Genomic DNA, 5,679 nt, shown 5'->3' with positions numbered 1-5,679 from the left:
TCAGCAGTCAGACTGGAACTCGGGGGCTACATCCAGCGGGTGCATTGCGCGCCCCCGCCGAAGATCCCAAAAATCATAAGCAAGAAGCAAGTTACATACCCGAACGCTGGCCCGCGTCTTCACGAACGCCTTCATACATTACTGAAGGGTGGCGGCTTCGGCGCTGAAGTCGTCCTAGACGTCCTGCGCCGCCTTGATCAGGGTGCCCGTCCTGCCCCCATGCAACCACTCCGTCGGCACGGAGCTGGTGGCTTCGGCGTCGGGAACCGACAAGCTCGAGGCTCCAATATCTTGGGGCCGCGGAGCCGAGTTCGCCTTTGCTGCGTGCCGGCGTGTCGGGGTCCGAACGACGGAACTCGCCCCCACCACCAGCTCGCCATCGCCTTGAGACACTAGCGGCGCGTTGGGCCGACTGTATTGGGCTTAGGTAGCCGGCATCTGCTGGGGCGCCTGTGGCCCTGGGACGATGGCGTCTCCCCCTCTCTCTCCATGTCCAACTGGTCGATGCTGGTCCCTCCAGTCGGCGCCAAGACCTCCGTCGCTGGCGGCATGGAGCGCAGCGGAATGATCAGCAGTGGGGCCTGGCCATCTGTGGCCGCCCCCACTTGCGCCCCGACGGCCGCGTCCACCTGGGTCTTGGCCACCTCCTCCGTCTCGGCCTTTGCTAAGGCATCGTCCAGAGCCCTGGCCGCCGCGTCGGCCTCCTCCTGCGCTGCCCTGGCAGCTCCGCCTTCGCCTGATCCGCCATCTCCTCCTCGCGCGCTTCCCGCACGTTCCACTCCGTCGCCGCCTAGTGCTCGGCGCGCAGGTCCACACGGCGGGTGTTGGTAGAGCCCTCTGGCCCTTCGGCGATGGAGGCGGAGGTCGACCGCTCAAGAAAGAGCGGTGCCCTGATTCGCACGAGTTGAAGACAATTCAGTAGAAGTATACAAAAAACAAGAGAAAACATGAAGAGGAGCAACCACTCGCGCATGCACCATCAGCGGCTGCTTCGTGGCCCTCAGGATCCACTACACCACAACACAGATGTAAGGGCAGTCAAACTGCCGGGACAAGGCACTTACAGGGGCAGTCAAACTGCCGGGAATGTTTTTCTCCCGACAGATAGAACTGCCACGAGAACAGCTGCCGAGGATTATAATTCCCGGCAGATAGGGATGTGCCGGCAGTTTATATGCCATCATGCTCAAACTTCTCCCGGCAGTTCCTGTTCTCCCGGCAGATATTTTTTGCCAGCAATCATTAGCTTTCCCGGCAAATGATGGGCCAGGGGTGCCAAGTATCCCAATTAATAAGGCTATTAGACTCTAGTATTACATTTATTTCACATTTACATACACACCCCAATTTAAAAGATGACATCCATTCAAATAAAGCAAAAAGATTATGCAGATGCACATCGCATATATATTATAAATTCTGATCATCAAACATTTTACAATGTTTTCAATTCATTGATTACACATGAAGACTTCCCTCATAATTTAGCATCTTTAGTCTCTAGACATCCGACAGTACAAGATGTAACAAACACAAAGAGTAAAGCCTGTAAGTTCTTCTGTGTGAGCTCAGAGCATATGGTTACGGCAAGGCGTCTTAACGAATCTTACAGGAACATTTTCAACCTGGACAGGAAGACATCAAATCACAAGTCATGTATTAGAAAACATTATATCCATTACATTTATTACGATACTCAAAATCTACAAAGATGCACCGCCCAACATTTTCTCAACAAATTTCCCTTCAAGGCATCGAGTGAATATTCTATTTAATAAAAAGCTAAAAAATGTCCGCGGTTTCAAGCCCGGGCACATGAATTAAGCACATCTAGTTGCCCTTCCTGGAAAGCATGACAACAGTTTCAGGTCTGGACAAATAATTAAACCCGTAATGGCATGGTGTGATTGCCTCTAATATTAAGTTTAGTTTCCTGATAGTGAAGACTCATCAAACTCTGTTTGAAAAAACTGCACATAAGACAATAGGAACAACATTCGAGAAAAAAGAAGGGTCATCCACAACCTGTATGAATTTTTGACATCATAGGATCTAGTATTTTTGTATGAGCACACAAAGGCAACTAGTACAACAAAAAAAATTCAAACATTTTTCCAGCATTAACTGACAGAAGTATAGAAACTAAAATGTTTGGTGTTTGGTTTAACTCAAAAGAACATACAGAGTTTTCTTAAAGGCATATATCATGATATTCAGGTGTGAGCTTCTGAGAGGTCAGAGGAAATAAAAGAACATTTTCAATGCTACTTTATATACAGAGAAAAAGACAAGTCGGATATGAGAGAACCGTACAAAATACCCTTTCACCAATCAGATCACAAAGTAGTATCATGATTCCTGAAGAACACACACAAACATGCAAATTAGATTGCAAGTAAAGATCAATCTGTAACCATTGCAGTCATAGATACAGAAAATTAATCAAGAAATTCCAGAGTTTACTACATACAACTCTACTGCCGATTAAAAGTTTACTTCTCAAATAATGATAAAGATCTGTATTGAAGTGTAGTATCTTGGACCTTCAATCTCACAACACTGTAGGAGCAGTATACTGTAAGTTTAAAAGCTAAATAATGTCCAGACTTTCATCTTACAACAACGTTATGTATTGGCCTTGTTAGAGTGGAAGAACTAGACAAGACACACAAATTAAGCACATCTAGTTGCCTAGTAAGAATTTACCAGTACTAGCAGGCAGAGGCGTGGCGGACCACCGACAACTTTTTACATACGCTGTAGAGGGGCCAAATAAGATATGAGAAGATTTTTTTTATATGTATACAATCATGATCTTGTGAAGAACTGTTTCATGTATGTCTGAAGAGAGAACCCGACATCAGGTAAAGCATTTGACTCAGAAATCAGAAAGTGAGGTGCCTTACTGTGGTACAAATGGAAAAATATAACCAGAGTAAGAAAGGTCATTGTGAAGTTATATCAGACATTCAACTATTCAAGGTCCACTGAGTTGAATAATTTGTTCTTAAAAGAAGTCATACAGCAGAACGTTTGGAAAAGAATGAAAGGTGATATATAGCATACCTGATTACACATATGTAGCCTTGTACAGGAAGACTTTATGTTTTGACACATTAATAGAGTTGTTCAAGTTCGCCAAAGAAAAGAAGAACCAGGAAGCCAAGAGAAAATCCTAACATGAATGACGATAAACTGAACCAATGAAACAGGGTAGTTCGTGTACTATATAGTAATCTTGAAAATAATAAAGATATGAGAAGAGCATACAACCATAGGTGTCACGGTGATCCTTGGCAATAAATAAAATGATGTTCAAAATCACAAGTTCCAACAAAAGGTGAAAAACTTGATTCCTTTGCTAGAGACCTTGAGTTTAATTCATTCACCAGAAAATCGGCTTGTAGTGAAGCTTTGTTTTTATTCACAGGACAAAAAACAGGAAGCCAGGTTAAGTTAAAAAATTGCATTCATTGTCTTTAAAATTTCTAGAATAAAATATCGATAAGTTTGAACATTTTTACAGGTCAGATTTGTGATCCAGATACTCCAATATTTTGTAGAAAAAAACAATGTGCACTACGAACAAATCTGGTGGGCCTTCTTCCTTTTATGTTTAGCTGAGATGACGATTGTTAAGGTTCATAGACAGCATATTATTTCATTAGAGGAAGTGTAAACACATTAAGAGGGTAAAGGGACCTTGCTAATTCTAATCATAAACAGTTATAAGGTCATATACTCACTGTATTCGAAACAAAGTTAATTTTCACTGTATCTTGTTAGCATAGCAACCATTAATCTAAGCAGGCATAACTCTGAGGCAATGACTTCCTAGGTTCAAAAGCTCATGTACTATTAAAGAGTAATAGATATACACATACTTCAGGCTGGTTATGTTACTTTCTACGGTGGAGCTAACTATGGTAGTATAATCTCCATTTTTTATCGAGGGCTACATTTAACACCCCACCATTTAACATCAAAGATTCTGAATACAAAATGATAACAGTATGAGCACCATACTCATCTCGACAACATCATCAGACCATCCCTCGTCTCGTACTGCACTGTATGTTCCTTCCATGATTCTATCAAGCAGCTGAAAAATTAATGTTGGCAAAAATTGTGGTAGCATGAGGAAAATAATTGCACTTAACATTGCATATTATCCTGGAATAACAGTTAGCCATAGTGAGTAAACTTTCTCGAGCTATATAACAAATGTCTTCAGTTGTGCAATGTCTGAACCTGAGTAAAAAAAGATGGATCCATGTACCTAAAAAGGGTGGATACAGACACACGAAATTTTACTAATCATAGGAGGGTACACGTACACTAACTTGGCTGAAACCCTTTGCAAATCACGAGCACTAGGAAATTCTCGAAAAATCTACCACTGCTAGAACCAGTCTCCAATCCTTTCACTAATAGCACCTCCATCAATTTGGCAGCAAAAGAAAAAAACAGCAATACGGAAGAATTACTAACTCGGTGGATGGGGGATGTAGGAGGGAGGGGAAATCTGGCTTCGTACTTACAACTGGACAATACCCACCGTCAGTTCTCATCGAGCAGAAAGAGAGATTCACTACATTGGCAAGGAAAATCTCACCTGCATCGGGTTTCCACCGGCACGGATCTAAGTGGAGAGGCACCGTGCTCGCCGCCATCGGGGAGGAGGGCGTGGTCGGGAGCCCCCCATGCTCGCCAGCGTGAACGGCCGCGGAGAAGAGGAGCACGATGCCATGGTGGACCCTTGGGAAGGCACTGCTTCCTCTTGCGCTTTCCGTTGCCGACGACGGCAATGGTCTGGGTGGAGGGCGGCCGACGGCCCCGACCTGGAGTGATTGGCGGCTGCGGTCACTTGGGTGCTCGGCATGCAGGGCGACGGCGGTACTGCTCGGGATGGAGGGAGGTCGGCGGCGGTGGGATGGCTGGGGGCGGCGACGGCGGTGGGGATGGCTGAGGGCGGCGGCGGCGGTGGTCTGGTGGGGGGCAGCGGCGGCGGCGGTGGCGGCGATCTGGTGGAGCGGACGAAGGATTTGGGCGTCGATTTGGGGGCGGCGCTGCTATCTGGCTTTTTCTGGGGGCGCTGCTATCTGGTGGAGGGCTGGCGCGTACGCGTTTGTTTTGGGCCAAAATTTGGTCACTCGCGCGCTTTCCCACCGTGCTTAGGCCCCAATAATTTTCGGTCTCGCGGCCGGTCCCGGCAGATTGTAGGCCGTGGTTTGGTTGTTCGGGCAGATAATGCGCCCTAAAATGTACCGGCAGTTCGTGTGCCGTCATCGCTTAAGTTTTCTCGGCAGTTTTTTTGCCCTGACATGTTTGTACCGGCAGAAACAAATGTCCCGGCAGTTCTTTTGCCCTAGGTCGGATATTTCTCCCGGCAGTTAACTGCCCCCAATCGATCTGGACGGCCTTCGCGGCGGCCTCCTCTCGTCTGGTCGCCGTAGCCGAGCCCTTGGGCTTCTTCGGCCGGGCGCCATGCCGCTGCGTGCCGGCTCGGCGCTTCGGTGCGCCGCCTAGTGCGGATCGCGCCGCTGAGGATCTCGCCCTTGCCCTATTGCCGGCCGGCTGGTGGCGCTGCCCGGCCTCCTCCGCCGCGTCGTCCGACCACGCCTCGATGCCGCCTCCTGCTCCGGAGCCGCCTGCCCCGTCGCCACCACCCGTGGAGTC

General features: G+C 47.3%; 1 long non-coding RNA gene across 1 annotated transcript; it reads right to left on the bottom strand.

Annotated features, from left to right (window-relative positions):
• Positions 1–1,371: 1,371 nt before the first annotated feature.
• Positions 1,372–5,128, bottom strand: LOC125522112. The gene is made up of 2 exons (XR_007289633.1): positions 2,707–5,128; positions 1,372–2,358 (listed from the first exon to the last, which is right to left on the bottom strand). It is a non-coding gene; the product is annotated as an uncharacterized LOC125522112 (long non-coding RNA).
• Between the last annotated feature and the right edge of the window lie 551 nt (positions 5,129–5,679).

Source organism: Triticum urartu, chromosome 7 (assembly GCF_003073215.2).
Source record: "Triticum urartu cultivar G1812 chromosome 7, Tu2.1, whole genome shotgun sequence".
Classification (NCBI taxonomy): domain Eukaryota; kingdom Viridiplantae; phylum Streptophyta; class Magnoliopsida; order Poales; family Poaceae; genus Triticum; species Triticum urartu.
This window is presented reverse-complemented; position numbering and strand designations above follow the sequence as displayed.